Below are 26,687 nucleotides of genomic sequence, written 5' to 3'. Positions count from 1 at the left end.
CCCTTCCTCTACGAACACAAAAAGCTTGAACGGGCTTGTGTGTAGCACAAGGAATAAGCACTGGGAAACGCAATCAGTTCCCCCAAGCTGCACTTTCAAATTGCAAATTACAGATTAGCTTCGATGTTAAGAAAGGAGTAAACCACCTCGGTTTGTTTCCAAAACAAAATAATGCAGCGTGTCATTACTGAACGCCATCCCACCCAAATGGAATTCAATGCTTCATTCAAGCCCAAACATTTTTCTTCAATGTATTCAGCTGATTAACTGAGGATTCAACTGTTTACGCCTTACCACGTGCTTGGTTTGGGGTTGTTTTTTTTCTCTCATCCCCCCCCCCCCCCCCCCCAACAGTAATTGCATTTGACCAAGGTGATTCACCTACACACATAAAAGACTTTAGCTGGCACCTCAGAAGTGAGACAGGGCAAACAGAAGGATCGTCTCCTTCCCCCACCTCCAAGCCAGATTAGCTCACTCCTGCTGAAGAGTGGCCTGGATTCATGTCCAACGTCCCAGCCACTCCACAGTCCTGGAAAACAACTTTGTGCGTGTGCCTCCCTAAAAGCCAGAGGCCTGATCCTCCTGCTTTCACTGCTGTTACTCACCCTGGCTCTGTGGTACTGGACCTACGATATCTGAAGGTCTGCCATCTGTCTGCCTTCCACTGCTCCTTTCACAGTGGTTAGGGCTGCTGAGAAAATATTTACTTTGCATTTGAGAAAAGGTCATTGACAGGTGGTGTAAACCACTCTTCCTCCAAGACAACAGAAATGGGAGTCAGATCCTAGAAGAGAAAGTCAGCCTGGAGTCTTTCCTCCTCCCCTGCTTCCTCCCACATCCCATTCAGACAGCATGAAAAGGTTGAGTGGCTCCAAGCCCAAGGAAAGAAGGACGTATTTCACCTCCCTCATGGAGTCTACCTCTGTTGGTCCCTTGTTTGGCTCTCAGCAGGAAGCAGGGCTCGCCCTAAACAGAACCGAAGAACAAAACAGGAAGATTCATATCCTGTAGCATCACAAGGCTGGCAGGAGCAGTTCCCCATCTTTTCCTAGGGCAGCCAAGGTGGCACAATGCAAGCACATGAGCTGGAGCAGGGGTCAGTTGCCCTTTCCAGACTTCGCCTTTGAAATACCCTTTGTTAGGTATGCTTGTACGCAGCCGAAGCAGTGGTGACACAAGAGGACATCAGCTGCATCACAGCATTGTAACACAGCAGAGGATTCAGGATATGAAACTAGTTTGGCAGCATAACACTTGGTCAAAGGAAGCAATGCACTTTCCTGTGCACAATGCAGTGTTCTGTGTTGATTTTAAGTTCACTTTTTACCAGTAACTCTGTGGTTCCTATGTGGTTTCATGTACACAAAGTACACAAGGGCATAAGCACTCTTATTTCGATGAAAACAATCTCCCACTCAGAGCTGTGCAAGGAACAATAAAGTTAATAAGCCACACAGTTACAGTCCCACAGCACCCATCTGTCTGCACACAGTATCCCCTAGTACTGTGACCAGCCACAGGGAAAATCTGTATCCTGCAAATGTCACTTCACCTAAGCAACATCGAGCCTAATCAAAGCCCATTACACAAAATGTGAGCCTGGCTGTTGGGCTCAGCAGCTTTGGGCCATGCCACAGCAGCACATGAATTGTTTCGCCATTTCTTTGCTTGCAGAGGGATATATCTGTCCATTCAGAGCAGCAACAGCTGTTTTGCATGGAACAGTGGCTGGAAAGAGCAAACACATCGAGGAAGATCGTGACTGAAAAAATATATGCTCACAGAATGGAATGGGAGGAAAAGTGGAATTTTAACGAGGGTGAGGAATGCTGGTATACAGATCCCTATCTGGCTCTAAGCGTCTTAGCCCCAGTGCTGTAACAACACAGCTGCAGCAGCACGGCTTCTGCGCGTGCAGTTCTTCCTGCCCTACATCCTAAGGATGAGGTTTCACAAGACGATTGATTCAAAGAAAGAACTCGTTTCATTTCACCTCCCTGCAGCGTAGCCTCACTCCTCCCTTGGGCTGGCTGCAATGCCGTCCCGCTACCCTGAGGAACTGATTCATCTAAAAAAGACAGCAGTAAATAACCCACTACGGAAAGAAATAGCTGCAGTTTCTGGCAAAGCCAATTCACAGCCAGGTAGGCGAGTACCCAAGCACCTGGCTTTTTGCAAGTTAAAGGCAAGTTCTTGCAGAAAGGACCAAACTTCTCTCACTCACCTCCAGCGTCACCTATCTCTGTGCTGCTCAGAGGGTTTAGTGTGCACACACTTGAGGAAGGGACACAAAAGATAACGACAGTCTGCTGAGGAAAGCATCACAAACTGGCTTCAAACGTGAACAAAAAGCAAATTTTGGCTGGGTCAGGACTTCTTACTACTTAAGTGCCTTCACGTTCACCAAACACGACATTTCAAGCACATCCTACTCCCTGCTCAGTGCTCCAGGCAGCCTCTCCTCCCAGGCTCACAGTTACCAGTGGTTATTCCTTTCTACAGAGCGTTTACCAGCAACTCGGAAAGGCTGCAGCACCACGTTGTGAGGGTCTCCCCAGGTTTTGCTGGCAGCCAGCTCCCTCGTACCCGAGAAGGATGAAGAGCAGGCTGGCGCACTGTGCGCTCCCACTGCCATTGCAATGATTTGTTGCAAGGCAGAGCCCCCAAAGAAAGCTTTCCCTGCACAACAAGAGCACAGGCAGGACAGGAAGGCAAGTACTTGGCCCTTGCTTTGCTCCAGTTCCCTAATCCAGCACAAATGCATTTGGGGATTTATGGGTTTTTTGGAAGCTGCCAGTGAAGCTCAGGGCCTATTCCTTGGGTTATTGTTTCCCCATCTGTTTCTCTTCATTTTATTCCATCACGGAGGCCCCATTGTGGGACACAAGAATGTGACCGGAACAATAGGCAGAACTTGCTGCCTCCAGGACTGCAGCGAGGGCAGAGCCACTACTGCAGGACAGGAGCCAGCAGCTTCTATATTTAGCCCTTTCTTGCTTATTCCAGATCAAATTCGCACCCTACACTCGGGAAGTCAGGAGGCTTTCACCACACCACTGTCCCCGAGCGCTGTGCATCCAGCAGGGCCCCTGAACATAAAACATTCATTTCCCTTCTAATAATGCCAACAGGAAGACTTCCTGCTCCCCCCTCCTTTCCAAATCCCTATTTTGACAGACTTTTTTTCTGTATATAAGCAAACTAAACAAAACCATCCTCTCCTCAAGGCTGAGGCCTTGGAGCAGCACCAGAACTCAAGAGCCTGGACAGCGTAGCACCACCAGCAGGAGCAAGACTCTGCAAAGAGGTGGAAATGGTGCAGCCAACGCATCTGAACCCAAGCTAAACACCCTGACCCATGGAGATGTTCCCCAAGCCCACACCACAATACACGAGGGCAGGGAAGGTGAAGGAGAACCGGGTCTGAGCACCCACCTGGACTGCTTTCACCGCAGTGGCACGTCACACTTCACTCATTTCTATCAAAGCAAGGGGATCCTGCAGAGCAAGAATAAAACCACATCATCTTTCCAGAAACATTTGCCTAGGAGTTTTGCCCCCTGAAAAGGATTCAAAGAACGTAACAAGACCTCTTTCTGCTCCTTCCACAAGGTTTGTGGAGTAGGACCACCCTGCACTAAGTCCCCTTCTGAACGGAAGAGACCCTTTCAGAGCACGGCTGGTGGGGAGAACACGATGCTTCTTGGCACAACAGCCACAGAGGGGAAGCTTTCCCTTCCCACTGCCTGCAAGAAGACAGAACACTGGTGTGCACATGCTTGACCTCTGGCTGGTTCACAGGCCTTACACAGTCACCCGACCTTCCTTTTAGACCATCTCTTCCTTCAGTGGAGAAGAAAGTATCCAAAACTCAGATTTAGAGTAGGGAACAAGAGGACACCCTGGGTTTCAAGTGTCTATGCCTGGGACAACTTCTCTGCTCTCACTCAGAGCCCCTTGCTTGCAGCAGATTCTGAAGAGCTCCAAGGAGGGAGATTCCATATCCTCTGTGGGCAGCCCGTGCCAGTGCTTGCCTATTCCAGTCCGTACCTTCTCTTCACAGTTTGCATTTTAGCCAGGATTGGCATAAACAAAGAGCTGAATTGTGTGTTTCTAGGGAAAACAGGAATTTTAGCACTTCGGAAGCTAGCCCGTAACATCTGCAAAGCTGGGCATGACCATCTGCAAGATGAGTTGAATACTGAGGAGTCCCAAATCTTCACTGAATTTACCCTGTGTGCCCACCCTGGGACAGGCCAGCCTTGGCAAAACCTTACAGGCAGCAGCACCTTACAGGCAGCAGCCTGTGATGGCCAGAAGCTGCCTCCTCCCACCAAGGGGGGGAGAGTCAATTCTCCTCCAAAGCATTTCTTAAATATCAGTTCTGCCAAAGGCTGCTGAAATATGTCTTTCCCCCGTAAGTCAGCGGTACTTAGCACTGCCCAGGCACAGATGGAGAAATGACACCTTCCAATGGTATCACGAACCACGGCACTGATTTGCTTTGTGACCTCCAGCTGGGTTAACTTTTCCTCACAGAGGTCCTGCTGCGAGGCAACGGTGTCTGCCAAGTGCTTGGAGAAGCCCGGCCAACAGCAGCACAGCAGCAGGGCTGAGCAGACCCGTCTGCCTGAAGCTTGCCATCAGCCCCATCCCTCGTGTTCACACCCCTTGACGCTGCCAGCACGGGCACGTCGGCTGCATTCACCTGCCACACAAACCTCTTCTCCTTTACTTCTTCTGTGTCCTGGAGGCCAGCTCTCCTCCGCTCGTGTCAAGGAGGCAGCGCCGGGTCAGCTCTCTGAACACTGTAACTGGCACGCGCCAGCAAGCTGCGAACAAGTCCTGTGCACCCAGTGGGTCTGAAAGGAAGGGAAAAAGAAAGGCCTTGAGACAGCAGCTACGTCCTGAAGGCAGAGGAGAGAAGTGGGCTGGAGCTTCCAGTGGAAGAAGCTGACAGAGAAGCAACAGCAGCACTCAGGGCCTTACTTGGCCAGCAAAGCTCTGAATAAAATAAACATGCTGCTCCACCTTGCAGCTAAACCCATCCCTCACATTTTCCCCTTACCTCCCAGATGTGCCTCCCAGGAGAAATAAGATCCAGCTCAGACCGTTTGGAAGCCTTGGCTTCCACTGTCTTTGAGCTGTGATCACCTCAGAAATGTCAGTCTTCAGGCTCAGGGCCACAGCAACAACACGGAGCAATGGAGGATGCTGCCCTGGTTCACGGTGCCCATACAGGTGCACACACCACTGAAGGACTTCCCAGGACATCAGGTCAAAGCGCTGACAGCACAGACAGCACCATTTCATAACCAATCCTCATCATAAATGATAAAACTCTCTCCACCAAGTAGCTCAGCTTCTCAAATCTCTCATTCTGCTCCTACTGAAGGCTGTTCCATGTCTTAGCACCACAGTAAATGGGCAACACCTGATTTCAAACCTCGATCCTCACTGGTCTTATGCCACCCTCACCTTTTAGTTTTCAGAGCTCTTCCTCTCTCCTACCCATTCAGGAGAAAAGGGATTAAAAAAATGTGCTCTCCTGCAAGTCATATACCTCAGTATACCTACAGAGGTCTCCTTTCAGGGAGCGATACTAAAGCCACGACCTATTCTGTACCCCCACGGGCAATGTCTGTGCCCTCCTCGCTCCAGGCACCAGCCCCCGAGGAAATCACCTCCCTCCTTCAGGGGCAGCTGGGCAGCCAGGCCCAGAGCCGCAGCCGCTTTCCAACGGGGCGCAAGGCACAGGATGATAAAGGGCAGCGTGCCGGGGGGAAGGAGGCGCAAAGGGGCTTAACGGAGCCCTGCAGAGCACAGACACGGAATAACAAGCAGACTTCTAACACCAGAATCTTTGGCTGAGTAAGGATTATAACTTTGCAGGTAAGTGCAATCAATGCGTATGCACAAACATCTGCGGTCAGCAGTGCAACTTCATCCCCAGCTGAACGATCCGCCGGGTGCACACGTTCAGATGTGCGCAGCACCATTCCTGCACAACTCGAAATCATTTCCCACAAAGCCACACAGACTCTGTTGGGCAGGGGCCAAGCAGCTACATAAAAAACGTCTATCCAGAGCGAGAGCTCTTCAGAGACAGTTCAGCATCTGGAGAGAGGAGGGGGTCTTGCTCCGAGAACGCCTGGGGAGCCCGACCTACCACGGCTAGCACCGCCCCGTGCAGCACAGCGTGCCGGGGGCCAGCGCTGCAGCCCAGGCAGGAGCATCGGCCAGAGCCCACGGGGCAGCAGCTGGCCGGGCAGCGTTTGCTTTTTAGCAAGGCCAGACTCACAGTATTGTTGGTTACAAACAAAAGCCATCGCTGTTAGCATAGGCTTCTTCGTTTCCTTTTATTCTATCTCCACCCATGTCACGTAAATAAAGCCGCAGGCAGCTTCCTTCAAAGCACCAGGCCCGTGAAGACCGCGTTCAGCTTCAGGAGGGAGCACGGGCACGGCCGAGGTGAAGGCGCTACCTCCTTCCACCATGCCCCCAGGAGACCAAAGCTCCCAGCAAAAGGGAGCGAGCGCTTTGAGCAAAAAAAGATCACAGTGCCCTGCTCCTATTCCAGGCTCTGTAGCTTGGAAAAAAGAGCAGCCAGTTTTGTCACCAAGTGTCCTGGATGTCATCCGACCATGACAGGGAAGGAGAGAGAAATGCTTTCCTCCGGAACACAAAGATGGAATTGGTTGAAGTGGCTCCAATCAATTGTGCTGCAGCATCCGAGATGGTATTTTGATCCCAGTCCTACGAGACAGCACAAGGCCAGGCAAAGGCAGATTACGTGATCTCTCAAAGCTGCCTTTCACTGCAGCACAAAACGTCCTCTGTGTTATTAGAGGACTTTTTGGGGCTGAATGAAATAACACTCTAAAGCTCTTGATTCCTACCTCAGGGCGGCCCAGCATCATTCCAGCCCATCCTTCTCCAGGGATGAGATTAAATATCAGAGATGAATCGAAATGCAGTCAATCAGGTAAGGCAATCTGCCAAAGCAGCAAAAAGGAGACGTGGAGGGAAGAGAAGGGTACCTGGGTACTGGAGTGAGTTTAAGCACCGCCGATAGATGCTGAGCTGCTGGCTCTCTCCCAGGCTCTGAGGGACGGAGGAAGGGAATACAGAAATGGGAAGCTTCCTCTTACCTTGGAAGATGGGGACAAACACCCGTCAGTTCTCAAGCACCAGCCGTGCTCTAAGAAAGGGGCAGTCGGCTGGAAGAGCTGAAGACAGCACAAGGCTAGTCCAGCCTGGATCTGAGAGCTGGGCACTGGCAATGATCTGGAGAGGAGAACGAGGCTCAAGCAGCCGTACTATCTCAGGAGCTGAGGAAAATGCACCCCTCTCAGCCCAAAAGGGACTTTAGGAAGTCCCAGCCCATGAGACCGGATTTCTCTCTCAGAGCAGTGGTGCTAAGATCAGGCCTCCAGCCCCTGGGCCTCGATGGGTGCCTGCACACCACACGTTTCCACTTTGAAACAGCAGTAACACAGCCGGAGCCAGATCCCTCGGCCACAAAAGCACAGGCTGTTGAGGCTGGAAGCACGAGAGGCCGTTTTAGTGCCTCTGTATTTTACCTGCATTATGCCAAAGACAGCTGGAGCCTGGGAACAATTCTCCTTGTGCTACCACGTCAGAGTCCAGCTTCAGACAGAGCTCCGCTGTGCCCCGGTGCCCTGCTCAGGCAGGGAACAGGCCTCGCTCTCCTAACAGCAGCTGCCTGCACCAGGCACTCGCGTGACCACGAGCCACGGCATCCGTGCTCTGGCAAGGAACTGCCAACGCTCAGAGAGCCGGCTGACAGCAGAAAGCACTGCAGGGCCTCCGTCGGGGGTGCCTGAAACCCGAACCACCTCAGAAATGCCATGCCGTCAGGGTGCGAGGTCAGGGAGCGCAGGTTGAGGTTCTCAGAAACGGGCTGCTTGGCACCAACTGCAGCTTCACAGCACGTGGCAGCAGGTAAACCGCAGCGGGAGGGGAGGTGGGAAGGCGAAGCAGCGTGGCACCAGAAACTGTACCGGAAGGATAGAAAAACCACACCAAGAAGTGGAGAAGCGAGCTGTGGGTCTCTGAGGTGTCTACGCACTCACATACGCGCAGTTTCTTGGACTGTTTATCAGGTTCAGGAAGGAAGAGGGATCGGTCTGCCAGAAAGATCACAGATGCTGGGGCTGTCATATGATGCTGCCTGTAAGAAACAAAACCCACAGAGCGTACACACACAGATAAGAGAGGAAGATACAAGGAAAGCCTTGAAAACAGCAGAGGACACCCTAACCCCACCCCAGGTAATCCTCTCCCAAGGGTGCTCAGCTCCCTTTGGGTAAAATACTTCCTTGTGCAGGTGCCCAGACATGCCAAATACCCCTTCCTCACTCCTAGGAGCTTTGACTCCAGGCGGTACAAAAATGAGCAGAGCCAATACGGCCACCATCAGCTACGGATCCAGCTAGAAACAGAGGAAGGCCTGGCCAGCGTAATGATCTTACCCTGGCTCAGACAACAGAGCTCATCTCTTATCCTGGCAGCAAAACCCTACGCAAACTCTTTGCGCAGCCCGACCCTGCTTACAGCCACCACTGGAGGAGGGATGAAAGCCCTCCGCCAGTCGCTAAGAGGACGTCAGGGCATGGCTGAGGCTTCCAGGCCTCCAAAAGCAGGGACACCCACGGCGGGGACCGGAGCGGGGACTCTCATCACAGGAGCCATACAGCATCAGACGCTCTCTTGCTCTTGGTTTTTAACTGCATGCACATGAAGCCCAGATGGTTTTCAGAGTGAGGGAGAAGGGCGTGTTGCTTACACAAGCAATGCCATATTTCAGTAAATATCATATGCCATCCAGACATTTTGGAGCAGATCCAATTTCCGTTAGGCTCTGCTCAACTGGGGACCTGGCTCCTCCAGCAGACAGCAAACTCCATTTGTGCTCAGAGCATGTCCAAAACAGGGCCGTGTCTCAGGCAGACACATTTTGACCAGATGATCCTTGTTACACCTGGCATGAGGACAGGATTTCCAACGTGCAGCCATCCAGCCTCTGCTTCCAGGCTCCGCTCAGGCAGGAACAGTTCACTCTTCCTTGCGTATTGTTCCACGGACAGACCTATCCTTGGCACAAAAGTCCAAACGCTTTTAAAAGGTGGTCTCCCCAGTGCTGGCGACTGCTTGCTGCACAGGATGGAGCTCGCTAGGACGTCTCTGGGACCAAACCGCTGTGAATAGCAGAGCGCACCTGACAAACCACCCCTGCAGAGCACAGCTCCACCTTCCGAGTCCTCCAGCACGGCAGAACAGGAGGCTCAGCAGTCACGAGCTTCGAGGAGCTCAGCTGATGCCAGCAGGAGATGCAGATCACAGCACGGTTTGGGTTGGCAGGGACCCCAAAACCCACCCCTTCCACCCCGGGCAGGGACACCTCCGCCAGCCCAGGCTGGGTCTCCAACAGCCCGAGCAAAGACATCGAACGGCTGAAGCACGGGGGCTGTTGTGTCTGCACAGCCCTAGCTGGGGGTGCGGCACCGCCTCCGGCCCACAGCCAGCACCCACAGGCTCCTGGGCAGCTCTCGTATCCCGGGATGCGCATTTTTAGCGAGAGAACTAGCAGAAACACACGGAAAGGACTCCAGGAAACAGCGATAATAGGCAGGGATGGCAAAGATTTGTTTCTCCTTGGTGACATTTTGACAGCAAGAGACAGTCCCCGTCTCCGCAGCCCCGTCAACTCCTCAGACAAGGAGCCAAGGCATGCATCCAGACTGTCTGTGCAGCAAGAAGGACCAGCAAGAACTCACAGGTGTAGGGTAACAAGGAAAACTCAAGCCGTGAATGTTCTCAGTCACGCAGGGAGCTGTCGCAGCCGGCCATCGCCGCCCTGCCCAGCAGCTCCCTCCCTCAGAAAGGCAGGAGGAAGGCAGGAAGGCCAAGAAGTCACCTGGCTGTAGCCACCTACCTGGAATGCATGGCAGGGATGCATTTAAACATGTCTGACTTGGACTGCCCGTGATCCAGGGTGCCCTGAAGAGTCCACACAAGCACAGCAAGGACCTTTTTTTAAAAGGCACGTGCCTGAAGGACTATGGAGTTTGTTTGTCACTGAATTTTTACCCTTAAGCTGTACGTAGCCATTTCTTCAGTTCCAGGATGTTTCGACTCCTTGGGAATGATGAAATCGAACTTGTGCTGAGCAGAGAGGGAGGACCAGGCTCAGAGGTCTGAGCTAGGAGGCCTTGGCTCCGTATCGAGTGCCCCTGGGCTCCCTGGAAGTCACTGGAAGTCACCTCTCTCTGCATCGTTTCGCTCCCCTCGTCCACTGCCTGGCTCCTTGCTCGTGTTCCCACTGTCGAACACGAGGCCGCTGCTCAGGTGCACAACCTCTGCCTAGTAGGCTTCAGGATCTTACACTGGCCAAGACAAACAAGAGCTCTGAGCATTTCTTGCACGCTTGCTCTTTAGCCAAACTCAGTTTTTCAGGGTACAGCACCCAAATACATGAGGGAGGCCCTTAACCTACCGCAGGGCAAATGTGACAAGGAAACAGCAGCAGAAGGGGAAAAATCAACAAAAACAGTGGGAATAATTCTCCCCCAAAAAAACAAGCTATGCTTTCTCTGACCAGAACTTCAGTGCTTACAGAAAGCACGGCCTATCTTCCAGGCAGTTTTACTCACACCCTTCCCTTCAAAATCCAGCAAAAGCCTTGCAGGCTCAGCAAAGGGAGCGTAGATGTCTGTTTCCCTGGCAAAGATCAGGAGCTGAAAGCCAGGCTCCCCTCCTACAGCCCACCTGCATGGGACACACCACAGTGGATGACTTCTTTGGTTCAAACCAAACCAGAGACCCAATCCCTTTTCTGGCATTTCTTTTGGCCACAGAAGCCAAAAATGAGTATTTCCACAAAACGGGATGGTGTGGGTTTAACACGAAAACCAGCGAGCACGTTTTACTCCACTCGAGCAGTGTCTTTAGCGGGGGGTTGCCAGTGCTAACATCCCGGTCATGGCACAAGCTGGAGCGGCTGCGCCGCCGCTTCCTCCTCGCGCGCATCTGCTGGGCCAAAGCAGGAGGTTGGTGCTGATAAAGCCCCAGCAAGTGCCTGCTGAGCCTGTTCCTGCCTTTGTAAGGAGCACTAACCTCAAGTCTGCCAGGGCCTCTCTAGCTCACGTTTCCTCTTTTGCGACTCCCTGCCCCACTGCTGCGTGGCCTTCCCCTACCCAGCCCTCCCGGACCCCCCCCCGCCTTCGCCCTGACGCTGCAGCCAAGCTCCCAAACCAGAGCCGACAGCTCGGTCAGACTACAGCCCCAGAGGACGGCTGCTCTCTGGTAGCAAAGGAGGTTATTTTAAAAAACAGAAGCGGCCATCAAATACACAAGCTCCAGGCAGGTAGGCTCAGCCCATGAGCACAGGAAGCCACAGGCCCCGTTTTTAGTTACCGCACCGCAGAGAGTACATAACCACCCCTACCTCAAGGAGGAACAAACCAAAAAAAAAAAACCTCTCTTAAATCAGCCCAGTTGGTCACATATTCCTAAAAGACTCGGATAAGTTGTAACCTTGAGCTTTGTGGCACGCACATCAGTGAGCTGCGGGGCAGCTCTCCGGTTACTTCCACGGCTTTCTCAGCATCCTAGGAGCTGGTGCTGGCGCTGCTTGGACACTTTGCTCGGTCCTTTTGTGAGCTCCGCATGTCTGCGTACGTGTCTCCCACGTTTACTTGTTCATGCTGTCTATCTTGGTATGCTACAGCAATTTCCCAGTCTAATCACATGCCTTGTTGCATTACCACACTAGTGATAGCTGGTTGAACCACACACCACATCCTTGCAATTACTTCTATTACTCACAATTGACTTATTTATTAAATTTCAGCTTGCTGGGCTTTGCCAGAAGATGAGCAAGATCCCCGTCACCCCTCCTTGCTGTTGATCAGAGTGGCCGAGGGCAGGTGAGTAGGCTGCGAGGTTGAGCTGTGAAACAGCCCCAGCAGTTTTGCAAGCGCCTGCTTTCTCCGGCAGCCGAGTTCCCTCGCATCAAAACACCAGGACTTGAGCCCCGGGAAGTAAACTCCTGAATTGCAAGAGAAATCAAAAGGGAAAGTAGATGCAAATGAAGCCGAAATTAATTTGTGATTTTAAAGCACCCAAACAAATATTTCCCAAGGCTTGCTTGCAGCGTGATGCCAGCTGCAGTTCCTGCATGCGGGCGTACCTCTGCACCCACCCTCACTTGCAGATCTGCTAAACAGCAATCCCTAACAAAAGCAGCCAAGTGCCTCTAGAGCAAGTAACTGCTGCTTGTGGGGGATTTCCTAGGCTTGGAACAAACAGCCTGATGGTTCCTGGCTGCTTCAGAGGCCCAACCCACCATCTTGTGCCTCACAAACACTCCTCTGACAAAAGACTTTGACTCCTTGCTTTCAAAGGGGAACAAACAGAAGACAAGTTCAGACAAGGCTCGTGGCTGCTTGCCCAGCCAGGCCTCAGCTAGTCCTTCATAGTAAATATTTGTTCTTAATTACAGTGCCGTTTGCCCCAGGAGCTTGCCCACAATCTGGAGGAGGGAGGGGGATTATGTTGTTGATAGGTAAATAATAGCTCTTTCATCCAGAGCACCCAGAGCATTTTCCAAAGATGAAAGCCTCCTAAATACTTGCCCCATGGCTGAGGGTGAAGGTTTAAAATCTTTGTCCCACTCTACTCTGGGGCACGCTAGGAACTCCCACCAGCTTCAGGGAGCTCCACCAAGCCAGCCAGGCAGAGCGCTACGTGCCAGGGCCCCGCGCAGCGAGGACACACGGGAGCAGCAGCACGGAGCTGCTCCGCCAGCACCCCCTCCTTGCCCCACCAAGGCATCGATGCCGAGCGGCTGAAGTTCCGGGGAGTAAATCTGCGGTGGAGCCAGGAAGAAACTCCTTCCTCCTGGCCCGAGGGCCCGCTTGTGCCCAGCAGACAGCCCTGCTGTGCTTCTTCGGGGCCAGATCCTGCAGGACAGCCCCCAGGGGCCTGCAGCATCTCCAGGAGAAGAGCAAGGCGCTGCCCAAACACGGGGCGGCCGCATGAAGCAACCCCACAGTGACGTGTGGGAAGCAGCCAGTTCCCACTGTCCCAAAAAGTTGACAAGGTCGAGTTTTGATCTCCCTGCACTCGGCTTCCAAAACATCAAAAATACAAGTATTTATCAGCAAGACAAAGGGTAACGTCAGCAGGACGGCTGACTTCTGCTCTGTGCGAGCAAGGGGTGAGAAGTGGCGTCCTCCCACCCACCCACCCCGAGGAAAGCCCCGAGTTGCCTCCCAGCAACGCATGCACTCCCCTTCTCCCCCAGCTCGCAGCATCACCGCAAAGGCACCCGGCATCTCAGCCCCAGAACACGTCACCCAGTTCTTCCATAAGGAAATTAAAAAAATAAAGCAGCCCAAGCAGTCAAACCCAGTGTCTATCCATGCCACGGGTCCTACATTCCTCACCCGCTGTGCGCAGCCAAGCCCGGAGCAGACGGCCTGTTAGCACCAGACAGGAGCCTCCAAAGAGCAGGCCCTGAGCTTTCAGGGGAAAGCCAGAGGCGCAGAAGCCCAACACTGCAATATTTAAAAACCCAAGAGAAACTGCACTCCTTTCCTCCCGCATTCAGCCTATGGCTCACGAGAGGCTTGTTCAGGCCCCAGCTAGGCTGGAGCAGCTACAGAGATGCTGCTGCACCTGTAACGCAAACCCTCCAGCACCATCTCTGCTGCTCTCCCCCTCCATGTCTTACCATTTCCAAGCACGTTTGCTGAGCTTGGTTTTCTTCCTCTTTTCCAAATGCCACCAAGCCTCTTATTTTTTTCTTTAACCTCTGCTAAAAAAAAAAAAAAAAAACAACTCAACCTCTCTCCCCCCCCAGCTGTAATGGACTGGCCTGAAATCTGTTGCCGGCATACAAAAAAATATATTTTTACAGTTCTTTTCTAGCGACATTAATTCATCTTTCTCTACCGTAATACTTGAACCATTTGGCATTTTCCTCCTCTTAACCAAGGCCTTTGAGTTCCTGGACAGAGATTTAATTAAGCCTCTGAAAACCCCCAGCCCAATATCCCCTACGAACACCCTCACAGGGAGCCGGAGTTTTGCAGGATCTGCTATCAGCGGTAGCACAAGCAGCGTGAGAGAGAAAGCTTTGCCACGTACATCCTCCCCTCTGCTGAATTACCCCTTCGGTTCGGGGACTGCCAGGCCCCAGCCCCAGCCCCGCTTCTTCACACAATGTGAAAAACTCAGGAGCAGTTAAGGTAAATGTTTTTTGTTGGATAATGTTTAGCGACGGGCTGCGTTGGGGCTACTGGACCAGAAATGTAACCGGTGTCAAGTCTCGCCCCTGGTCCGTGGCTAAGTCCTACCTTCCTGAACCTCTCCATTACATCCCTTGGATGTTTACTTTGCTTCCTGCCACTGAATTTGTCAGCCAGGCTTCCTTGCCATTACGGTAGTCATAAGGTACGTGGTTAGGGGTGCATTTTACAGTATGCCTAAACAGGCAGTTAATCATATAAACCTATGTCTATCTCCAGCCTATATAGGTTAACACTCGTAAAGAAACAGAACATTTAGGAGCAGAAGTCAACAAGGAGGGAAGTTTTGAACAGCCACTTTCATAACAACCTTTTGCTTATTCCTGACTGAGGCCAAGCCCTTAACACAGCAGTCGGCCTCAAGCCCCCGACCTCGCCTACATCCTCCACCTGTCAGAGGAAAATGTACCTTAAAACCAAAAGCATCATCGGGTTTCTGCTGCTCACCCAGAGTCTCACTCTCCTGAGCAGCCCTGAGCCTCCCAAACCCATATCAGCAGCTTACAGCCTTGTCAAAGGTGGAAGAACGTGGTCTTGGGGTCAATGTGCCTTTCTCCTTTTGAAAGCACTGGGTGCTGAGGGGGAAAGCAGCAGGCACCATACGCAAGTTTACACACAAAGGGTTGAAACCGAAAGAAAAAGCATCCCAACAAAAACAAATGACTTCCAGATTAATGCTTTTTCCTGTCCTGATATAGGACAAACAATCTTAAAGTGCTAGCAAGGAGCTGTTTCTCCTAACTCCGTTCTCTCACACCTGCTAAGCGCTTCTGGGGAAGCAGGGAGCGGGGCTGTACAGGTCTCTCACAAAGCCTGGCAGCCTGAGAAGAGCAGAAATAGCTGAAAAGCCCTGGAAGGGCACTAACAGCAACCAGCGACTTCTTGAATGAACTCGCCTTGAGACCAAAGCAAAAAGCCCTGGCTCTTGATCCTTACAATCCCCCGAAATAATAAGAGGAAGGATGCACATACATCTAAGGCAATTTATTCGAAGTTTAGGTGCGCACCCCCTTACCTTTGGCAGCGCACATCATAAATATTCACTAGGGAATGGAGCAGGGCAGGGGAGACCAGGAGACACTACACACGGTGTGAGTCACAGCAAGCCGTAGCAGAGGATTCATTAACTGGATTCAGGTGATCCTATTAGCTTCGCAATTGCTTCACATCAGGCTGTAGAGTAATTAGGGCTGCAATTCAGAAGGATTTACCAGAACATTTTTTTTTTTTTTATTAAAGCACAGTTGTTAATCAGCCTGACTAAAGTCTTCAGAACTATTAGCCTGCTGCACAGGAGTCATAATTACTTCATCCACTTGGGAAGAAGGGCATCAAAGAAACCACCTGGGATTGTCTACAAGCTTAGAGGAGCAAAGAAAACCCGTGGAATTCAGTGGGGCATCTCCCTTTACCGTCACCACAGGCTTTTGATCAGGTTTCCGAGCAGAACATTTGGGAGGCCAGCAGAGAACACAGAAACATCAGGCCTACATAGGAAGGATCTGCCATCGGAAAATACAGCCAGGCACCACCCAGATGTATTTATTAGTTGACTCAGAGTTACTGCCTAAGTCCTAATTGCTGCCTAAAAGTTTAGTGGTCCACCTGAATTACATGATCTCTATCTGCTGAGGATGTTTGGCCGCCCTGCAGCACCTCACTGAGGCAGAGCCCACGCTTCCCCTCGGCAAGGCGGCTGCAGGCAGCAAAAGGGCAACGTCTGCTAAGGGAGCAGGGGAGCACCACCGTCCCCAAACTCCCAGAGCTCGTCCGGACCCGGGAATGGAGTGTGGCACCTCCAGTCCCCGACCTCGCTGCCACCAGGCGACCAACGTTAACCGAGACAGACAGTTTGTCAACTCTAAAGGGAAGTTCAGAAAGGAGAACATGAGAAAAGAACAACTAGAAATACACACGTCCACCCAGGTTGCAGGGACACAGAAATAATATCGGGGCAGTAACAAGCAACCAGCCATCACCGCTGGCACTGGAAGGGAGGAGACCTGCTTGTAACTATCAGGCACCTTCAGAAGAAATACCTGGAGTTTCCGCTCTCCGGAGAGCGGAGGCTGATGCATTTTGTTTTGCCCAGGCTCTCCAAATAACTGATTTGATGCTCCCTGTACTGCCTTGCCCAAGCCTGGTCCTGGTCCTCTGGAAAGCGTGTGGTGGACCTCCGACAGGGTCTTCCTCAGAAACCCTGTTCAAACGCACGGCAGAGAAGACAGAAGGGAGATCCAGGCCAGTGCAGGAACGCGATTCTGAAGCCATACACTTGGTTTTAATATACAGGTGAAATGGAAGCGTTAAATACCTTACTGTTCCAAGTGCAGAGGATGGGGAGATTTTGCCAGCTCCCCGTCTTTGAGCACACGTGCCCTACAGGGAAGGGATTCACTCCAACCAGAACATGGGTTCATTTTCCCAATCTTGTGGGCTTTCCTGAGACAGTGAGCTGGGAAAAAGAGAAGCCATCCACTCCTCTCACAGCCAACACACCAAGACGGTTTGGGTTATGTCCTGAAGCGAGTCCCATCATTCCACTGATGTCACGGGAGCCTGTACGGTGTCTAAACCTGGCATGGGTTTTACATCGTTAGCCTCCTACAGCAACCAGCACAGGGCTAATGATCTAATGTAAATAATTAAACATAAAATCAGGGTTGGCAGTTGACAGAAGAAGAGAGTTGGCTAGAACAGCTCACAGTGACAGTTTGTTCTTCCCTTGCCCTAATCCAAGCTGCAGAGGTGAGAAGTGCTGCCTCGCCAGGCAGGAACCCCTCTGCATCTCAGCACAGAAGTCAAGGACCCTCCCAAAATCCCTGCCCAACCAACCCACCTGCAAACTGCCTGACCTGAGGGGATAACTGCCTGGCTGTGACCTGCTGGCATCCCTACAGAAGCGGGTAAGAGAAAGCAAAAAGGCACTCTGAAAGCTTCCGAACTCTTTTCCAAATTGAGCAGTAATAATAAATACAGATATGATCTTCCTAAGCCATCGATACTGACATTAACTAAACATTTTGCTCTTTTACAACCGGACAGTAGAGCTAGGAGAAGTTGGGCCAGGTGCTCAAGGGATTTAGCTCCTTTCTCAGTTCACATATTAGACATGAGCAGACTCCATCTGTAGTGACTGTACTCATTATGCTCAGTTGTGCGGCATGTGCTCTAGGTGAGCATATTTAATCTAATAGATAATTCACAAGTGATTTCTTCTTGTCACCAAATGACACGGTGACTTCCAAGTCCAAGATCACCTAAATTGCCTACTGAATTTGTATTCCATGTGGAGACATCCTTACGGGATTTGGTTTTCTAGGCACTGCTTATGGGATACCTCAGTATTCGCTGGGGAGAACTTCCTCAGTCGCTTAAGATCTAGGCCACATTTCTCTTTAATTCTAAATCTGAAAGTCATGCAAAGAGTTTCCAAATTACAGACTCACATTCCACAAACACTGCTGAGAATAAACTACTAACGTTCCCATGGAACTCCTGAGGAGTCCTGGACGCACAGCCAGAAGCTCTGTGCGCCGTGTCCCTTTGAAACCTTTTCAACCCTCCTCGCCCCCCAAGGCTTCATTGAGCTTCACTGGACATAAACACAGAAGTTAAACATTTCCTTTTCCAGTACATCACACCAATTGATACTTGATTCACAGATCCTCCGGGCCTAGAAGGCTTCGTGTTCTTAAGGAACAATGTCTCCAAAATGAAGCACTGTTTGTGTTTTCTTGTTTACACTTCCATTTTCTGCAGTCATAGTTTGCATCTTTTTTCCCTGCAAAGCAAGAAACAGTTTCAATTAACGAAATACAGATTCCTGCACATATTCCCTACAGGGGCAGAGGAAGAACAAAAAATTGCACATGGCTTATAGCCCGTTTCCTTTTCAGACTTAAGTGACTCCTTAAAACCCCTTGCACAGAAGATACCTGTCTCCTAGTAGGTGCAGCAGAAGCAGCGAAAGAGGAGACGCTGAGTCCCAGCAGTGACTCGAGCGCCACGACGCTTGCTAAAAGCAGCAGGCCTTTATCAGAAAGACCTGCCAGAAGCAGAACCACCCATTCCTCTCAGTCCACGTCTGCAGGAAACGTGATAATTTTGGTATTTTTTAAAACAAAATATAAATAAGGATACTGGACTTGCCGGCTTGTTATTTCACAACAGCCCTGCCACAGGGGCGCTGGCTGCAATCGTGTCCCCGCTAACTGTGACAGTGAAAGAGAACGATTGCACTCACCCTAAATTGATTCTTGCTGCTTATTTTGGAGCAACACACCTGAAATCCCATTTAGAGCCAAGCAAGACGAAGACATGTAAACTAGAAGCAGGCCGTGTTCTCCGTTTAAAGCTTTGCTCTGCTCCCCAGGAGCATCCGACTGCAGGTGATTGAAACCACCTCTTTGGTTTTGTTTGGTGCTTTGGATTCTTGTCCATGGCCACTGGTAACCAAGCACACGACAAGAATCCCCTGCCTTCCCCACCCTGCTCTGCCCAACACAGGAGTTCACCTAAAGCCCAGCACTTGGCACTCGATCAGGAAAGGCTTCTCCTTTCAGGGAACTGGTTACTTCCCCAAAGCTGCCCCGGTAACAAGTTTAATGAATGAAGAATGCCCTAAGGAGAACAGAGACAAGCGAGAGTTTGGTGCGGTGCGTCCTCCCCACAGCACACCAGTCCCTCGCAGTGCTGCCAAGAACATTCACCAGGGCTGCCCCAGAGCTGGAGCTGGGAGTTGGGCTGCCCTGTGTCCTCAAACTCCACCCTGAGATCCTCCTGCGTGCTCTGCATCCCCTCCGGGACGACTGCCAGCAGCTTCTTTCTTTGGGTCTTCCCACAGAGCAGGACGCTGCTGCCAGCCCTTCTCCAGGGGCCACCTTCCCAGGTGGGGATGGATGGCTGCAGGCCAGGACTTCACCAGCTGGGCAGCCTGGCACGACACCTCACGCCTCTGCTTCAAGCAGGCCTTGGAGAAGACGCTGGGCCCACCAGGTTCTGGGGAAAGCCGGCTGGTTAGAAGCTCTGCTCGGTTCTTTTCCAGCTTCCTGGTGGTGGCTCAGCCCTGGGGCTGCTCACAGCCCACACAGGATGGATGCCCCCTTCCCTCCATCTCCTGCCCGGCTGGGCTCCGGACTTCGCACAGCCAGCTGGCAGCACGGGGACTCCGCATCCCGCAGGGGACCAGCTCTCAGCAGCTCACACGAAGCAGGTGTTCTCTAAGCCATCTTCTCTCCGCAGGAGGCCTAGCTCTCGCTCCAGTGGCACAAAGCCCGGTGCCACCGGGGCTTTACAGGAATGCTGTCCCCTTTAGCCTGACAGCTCCTCAACTGCAGGGTGTCTGCTGCCTGTAAAGGGGGAAACAGCACGCATTGGGACCTGGCTGGCAAAGGATCAACGTTCAAACATCCACGTTACAGCAGGACGCAGGGAGAAGTCTAACAGACAAGGGCAGGATTTGACCTGAGCGAGGGAGTGGAACATCTGCCAAGGAGGAGGAAACAACAAAGAGCAGCAAAATCCAGCAAGCCCGGAGACCAGGCAGAGCATTTCAGCAGAGACCCTGGAGCACCAGTGTCAGTGTTTCCAGACCTGACTGGCAACCAGGCAGGATTAAAGCTCCACTTATAAAATTACAAGGCTAATAGATGTTACGAGCACGTTACCAGGTGTCCTGACTTGCTGGAAGCACATCCCAGAAGACAGCAGAAGCAATTACAAGCACTCTGTGCACCATCCAGCTGCATCAACCACCCGTAGGCGCTACTCAGCGAGCCTTTATCAGTGTACGCTTAGCACAAAGGAGGATCTGATGCATCCACACCATGGCACATGCCCTTTGAGACAGCCTTGCTTGCTGCCAGAGTTCATCTCAAACACAGCCATTGAAAAGAGAGAAAAAAAGGAGAGAGAGAGAGAGAAGGAGAGAGAGAGAGAAAGAAGGAGAGAGAGAAAGAAGGAGAGAGAGAAAGAAGGAGAGAGAGAAAGAAGGAGAGAGAGAAGGAGAGAGAGAAAGAAGGAGAGAGAGAAAGAAGGAGAGAGAGAAAGAAGGAGAGAGAGAAAGAAGGAGAGAGAGAAAGAAGGAGAGAGAGAAAGAAGGAGAGAGAGAAAGAAGGAGAGAGAGAAAGAAGGAGAGAGAGAAAGAAGGAGAGAGAGAGAGAGAAGGAGAGAGAGAGAAAGAAGGAGAGAGAGAAAGAAGGAGAGAGAGAAAGAAGGAGAGAGAGAAAGAAGGAGAGAGAGAAAGAAGGAGAGAGAGAAAGAAGGAGAGAGAGAAAGAAGGAGAGAGAGAGAGAAGGAGAGAGGAGAGAGAGAAAGAAGGAGAGAGAGAAAGAAGGAGAGAGAGAAAGAAGGAGAGAGAGAAAGAAGGAGAGAGAGAAAGAAGGAGAGAGAGAAAGAAGGAGAGAGAGAAAGAAGGAGAGAGAGAAAGAAGGAGAGAGAGAAAGAAGGAGAGAGAGAAAGAAGGAGAGAGAGAAAGAAGGAGAGAGAGAAAGAAGGAGAGAGAGAAAGAAGGAGAGAGAGAAAGAAGGAGAGGAGAAAGAAGGAGAGAGAGAAAGAAGGAGAGAGAGAAAGAAGGAGAGAGAGAAAGAAGGAGAGAGAAAGAAGGAGAGAGAAAGAAGGAGAGAGAGAAAGAAGGAGAGAGAGAAAGAAGGAGAGAGAGAGAGACGGAGAGAGAGAGAGAGAGGGAGAGAGAGAGAGAGAAAGCGAGAGAGAGAGAGAAGGAGAGAGAGAAAGAAGGAGAGAGAGAAAGAATGAGAGAGAGAAAGAAGGAGAGAGAGAAAGAAGGAGAGAGAGAAAGAAGGAGAGAGAGAAAGAAGGAGAGAGAGAAAGAAGGAGAGAGAGAAAGAAGGAGAGAGAAAGAAGGAGAGAGAAAGAAGGAGAGAGAAAGAAGGAGAGAGAGAAAGAAGGAGAGAGAGAAAGAAGGAGAGAGAGAAAGAAGGAGAGAGAGAAAGAAGGAGAGAGAGAAAGAAGGAGAGAGAGAAAGAAGGAGAGAGAGAAAGAAGGAGAGAGAGAAAGAAGGAGAGAGAGAAAGAAGGAGAGAGAGAAAGAAGGAGAGAGAGAAAGAAGGAGAGAGAGAAAGAAGGAGAGAGAGAAAGAAGGAGAGAGAGAAAGAAGGAGAGAGAGAAAGAAGGAGAGAGAGAAGAAGGAGAGAGAGAAAGAAGGAGAGAGAGAAAGAAGGAGAGAGAGAAAGAAGGAGAGAGAGAAAGAAGGAGAGAGAGAAAGAAGGAGAGAGAGAAAGAAGGAGAGAGAGAAAGAAGGAGAGAGAGAAAGAAGGAGAGAGAGAAAGAAGGAGAGAGAGAAAGAAGGAGAGAGAGAAAGAAGGAGAGAGAGAAAGAAGGAGAGAGAGAAAGAAGGAGAGAGAGAAAGAAGAGAGAGAGAAAGAAGGAGAGAGAGAAAGAAGGAGAGAGAGAAAGAAGGAGAGAGAGAAAGAAGGAGAGAGAAAGAAGGAGAGAGCAGCTAGAGCCAAACTGTGCACTGTTTATAACAACATAGGTGTAGTGTTTATGATAAAGTAGACATAACCTGCTACAGTGTCAAGAAGACAGCAAAGAAAACCATTTAGGTAAGCAGTGGAAGTCCACACGGCATGACTCTTCTGCTGTCCTTCAGCAAAAAATCAACCATCTTGGGAGGGCCAGAAACATAAGCGGGAAACTAAAACATGGACGGGCTGAAAGGTCTCGTTGTAATACATGCCTAGAATGGGGAACTGCTCTATCGTTCTTCTTAGGACAAGGCTGGTGAGATCTCCTGCCCACGCTGGACCATCTAGAAGGGACAGAAGCCTAAGCAGCAGCAGGGGGTTCGTGCATCACCTTCACTTCCCAACCTCGGTCTAAGACAAAGCCTGTAAAGCTTCTGAAGGAAGAAGTGATCGGCCCAGAGCTGGGCAACACATAAAACAGCACCACAACCAAGCACCTGTGAGCAGGATAGGTAGTACAAAGCCAGATGAGTCCAAACCCACAAGGACATGACGGCATTTTCCAGGAACTTGCAACACCGCCTTCAGGGTGGGGATGAGCAACCCGTGTCCATGCCTTGTTGCACTGCAGTCACTTGCATGGTTGCCGGCCCATGCTGGAGCATCAGCTCCACGTGTACGTGTGGGTAAGGACCCTCACGCACCCTGTAAAGGCCATTCACTTCCCACAAGCATGCACGAGCTCACCCTGCTAGCAAAGGAAGCACACCGAGGCACCGTAGGCTCTGTGCAGGGCGCCACGATTCGGACAAGACAGCAGGCACCTCCTCATTTTAACAGGCTGTCTGAAGAAGGTTAGAAAAGCAACTCTCCTGAGAGAATTCCCTGCCACAGACAGCTTCAGCACACTCCACCCAACCCACATGAGAGGTGAGAGGGAGGGACAGGCCAAGAATCTGACTGCTACAGGCTCCAGCTCTGGGTTTGTGTAGGAGAAAGAAACACCACCAATGCTCTTCCCCCCACTAAAAGACTTGTGGTCTTCTGTGTTTTCAGCAATGTCTTTGCAACATTAAATACCCGGTGGGTACACTAGCATGTGTGCTTCAGGAAAAGTCACAACAGCCCTTTTCTCCTCCTCATGTAGTGCTTTATCAAAATCCAGACTGAGAAATAAAGCGCTCCATCCATGCGCTGCCGCTTCAGTCAGTCCAAGAGCGCACGAAACATGGCTTTTGAAGCCACATTTCCCCGTCCTTTCTCAGGCTACTCCTCCTCTGGAGACACAAAGCAGAATCTGTCTCATCCCCTCTGCAGAAGCTGAGATCAAACGGCAGCTTTACCACATCACAAGTTACAATTAAGGCTACTCCTGGCAAAAGATGATTCCCTCGCCAAATGCTAAAGCTCTCCTGGCATTTCTCTTCCTATTGTCTGTATCCAGCCCTGTATTTATGAGATTAGCCTCAAATTAGGAGTTTCCTCATTCTTCCTTCACTCTTACTGCAGCCTGGTTCCTGGGAACTTGATCCTATCTTCCACAGAGGCTACTCCCTGATGATAGGAAACATCTAGCGTATGTAGGCAGGAAGCACCAACAGAGGATTACAACGAGGGCTCTCCCCTAATCCTCATTACGACATCTCCACGGATCAGGAGCCTCAGTGGGCCCATTTGAGCAACAGGAACATTAGGGACCCGTCTCACTCCTGCGCTCCCACACGGCGTCTCGCCCCACTGTGGCATGGCTTAAAGCAGCACACGGGGGCCGCGAGGGCACGACAGCTTCCAGCTACTTCCACGGCACCCACCGCTCAGCCAGAAGCACGGTACTTACGTGACGGGAGAGGGCAGATCAAACAAAGCAAGTGCTTTTGGAACTGGTGCCTTGCCCCAGCATCACTCAGAGGAGACGAGAGGCAGGTTTAGTGACCACGGTGATGGCTTTCCATCACCTAAACTGTCCGTTCCAGCAGCTGATGCTGATAAAGAACAAGACGCTCAGTGTGTCTGCTGAAGAACAGCCCCTCTCTCTGCTTTGGGTGTGCTACAGGACATCGCCCACCTACTGCGGTATCCCTCTGAGAACAGAGGTACAATAACCTCAGGAGTTTTTCTCTTCCAGCCACGCACTTCAGCATCTTTCTTCTCCAAACAGAGAGACAGAAGAGGAGGAGGAACAGCATCGCCAGCCTCCATAAAACCCCCTCACACACACGCAGTCACAGTGGGCTAGGCATTGGTTATTACAGGACAGTATCTTCTTGGAAGAGCAGAGGAACCAGAGCCACTAAGCCTAGTTGGATCAAGCTACATCGTGCCTCATCTCCAACAGCAGCTGACAGCAGCATCTAAGGAAGAATGTAAGAACAGGGTGAGAGCGTAGCCACGTTTCATTACAAACGCTTTCCCAGGATCCAGCTATTTGCAGCCCCAGGACCTTCTCAACCAGAGACTGTGTAGTGGTATTTAACAGCCCTCAGTGGATTTTCCTTGCATTAGTTGCTCCGGTCTTCCCCAAACCTGCATAAACTTTGTTCCCCACAGATCTACACAGTGCATTTAAACTGTTTGTGATTTTTTTTTCCTAGGAGCCGATTGTGGTTTTTTTGTTTTGTTTTGTTTCAAACAAAAACACAAACACTACTCAGCACCAAGCCTTGTTCCTCCAGCCCAGTTCATTGAACTTCTGAGATCTGTCACCCACATGACACTATCCTGTTTTGAGCCCCCTGCACTGAATTACGATGAATTACTGATTACAATGGCTCCCTCTCCCTCCTGGATTGCTTTGCTTTTCTCAGCGTCTTATTGCACAACCCCACTACTCTCAATTACAAGGACTTTCTACAGCTATTCACCAGAGCTTTTGTTTTTTGCTGCTCTGAATAGCGAGCAGCAGACTTCATCTGCCATTTATTCCTATTTATCATTAACAGACCCATTCAGCAGCTCCGACCTTTGGCAGCCCCTTGTCACAGTTGACTAATGTCAATTCCCTATCGGGAAAGCTGGCCCTTCACCTTTCGATCTTCATTTCCCATCTTTCAGCTTATTATTTACCCATTAGAGACCGCCATGAGATATCTCAAAACCCTGAGAGCACAACAGGCCCTCCAGCTCCCCAGCGTCCTGCCACCCACGGAGAATTTTCCTACCTGCTCTCTCACTCAACTCCTCGGCTTGCTGGCCTCAACAACATCCCTCAAGAAGGGTCCCAGCCGTGGGCGCCTGTGCCACAGAGGGAAGCGTAGCTGCACCCCAGGCACAGCGCCGTCGTAGCATTTAGCACAGCCTGACACAATGTGAAGGCAGCAGCCAGGCACCACCAAGACTGCTTTCCTCAGGCTCAGCACCCTCGATTCTGTTGAAGTCAAGCTACGCCAGACCACTCCAAGGAAATACTGGAGCTCACTTGGTTTTTCCGGAGCCTGAACAGGTTCCCACAGAAGCCCTACCAGGACTTCCTCCAGCAACACTTGGGCTTGGAGCAGCCCAAGAGTCAACGGTCATTACCCAGCAACCCAGCTCCCTCCCAAACCCTAGAATACATCGGGAGAGAAAAACCGTTCCTCTCCCTAACATCCTTTTGCTGGACTCTAGTCCTCAATACAACAAAGATGAGCAGAGCCTTTTCCCCCAGAGACAATTTGCCATCCTGCCACCCACAACCCACCCCGTTGTCCCTGTGGAGTTCAGTCGTCGCTTCCCAGTCACACCACACTTTTGTGAAGCGTCCTTCACACTCCTCCACCTCAGAGCTACCCAGATTTCAGCACCCAGAGAACAAGCCCCAGGAAAAGCACCTTCCTCTTCTTTCACAAGGAGCGGCCGATTGCCTCAGATAATGATATTAGGTGAACAAGTGGGACACTGAGAAGCACGATCAGTTCCCACAAAGACTGGCTAGTAATGAGAGTGGTTAAAGACAGGTAATGAGTGGGTGGTATTTGTCAGCTTCATAATGTAGATTATAATTTGTTTATTACTCTTGCTACTGCTTTCGCTGCTGTTGGAATGCAATTAAATAATAGCACTTATGAGTCCTGCAAGTATCTGTCATCCCTGACCTACAAACATCCCCAGGCCTCCGCTGCACATGCAGTTGCATTGGACGTTTAATGGCATTGCATGGCCAACAGAAAGTATCTCAGCTTTCAGGAAGAAAAGTGAAGACCTCCCAAGACAAAACCAAAGGCACCTCCACAAGGAAGAGGCTCAAAGAAGCTTTGGTTGTTCAGGACAACTAACCATCATCTAGTTTCGTCCATAGTTATTTCAGGAGGGCAACATCTGGGAATTATTCCAGACTGCCAGAGTTCAGAGCTTGATTCTTGGCACTGAGGCAGGGAGAATGTTCCTGTCTGCATCTTCATCTCCTGGTGGCCCACCACCACTAGCTGTAAGAGCCACCATTTTTGAGGTAAGGCAGCCACACCCCAGCCCATCACCAAGCCTCAGTGTTCCCGGTTTAAATCGCTGAGACTTTTAATCAGGCTCAGGGTGGCGACTGACCTTGTTAACCGAAGGCTGGCAGCAGCACCAAGAGCTTTCCTCATGCACCAAGTATGATCAAGGAGTGCTCTCCACAAGACAGACACATCTCTGCCGAGAGGGTCTGTCCTCTCTCTTTGTCTGAGACGGGCCCAGCGAGTCTGGTCTAGGGGATGAGGCTGCAGGCACTGGACTGATACTGCTGCTGTAGGAGAAGCGTGCCCCTCCCAAAAAGATGGGGCTTTCCTGGCTGCCGTTGCTTCCCATCGTATTGCCTGAAAGCTGTAGCACTGATTCTGTATCGGGCACTGCACACTGGCAGACAGCAGCTTCAAACAAGACCAGATTTGTTTTATAAAAAAAAAAAATGAGATTTGTAAATCTACATGGGCACACATGCACTTCTCTCCGCTTTCACGGGATTTAAA

The 26,687-nt window shown here is 51.0% G+C and overlaps 1 long non-coding RNA gene across 1 annotated transcript in view; it reads right to left on the bottom strand.

Annotated features, from left to right (window-relative positions):
* LOC121075716 overlaps positions 1–20,258 on the bottom strand; it is a 165,603-nt gene extending 145,345 nt beyond the window's left edge. Inside the window, exons 1-3 of the long non-coding RNA XR_005823123.1 lie at positions 15,355–20,258; positions 4,725–4,865; positions 3,439–3,501 (exon numbers count right to left, since the gene is read on the bottom strand). This is a non-coding gene — a long non-coding RNA (uncharacterized LOC121075716). The remainder of the gene's footprint in view (positions 1–3,438; positions 3,502–4,724; positions 4,866–15,354) is intronic.
* Between the last annotated feature and the right edge of the window lie 6,429 nt (positions 20,259–26,687).

This window comes from Cygnus olor, chromosome 10, assembly GCF_009769625.2.
Source record: "Cygnus olor isolate bCygOlo1 chromosome 10, bCygOlo1.pri.v2, whole genome shotgun sequence".
NCBI classification, from domain to species: domain Eukaryota; kingdom Metazoa; phylum Chordata; class Aves; order Anseriformes; family Anatidae; genus Cygnus; species Cygnus olor.
Note: the sequence above shows the minus strand (reverse complement) of the source record. Positions and strands in the feature narration are given on the sequence as shown.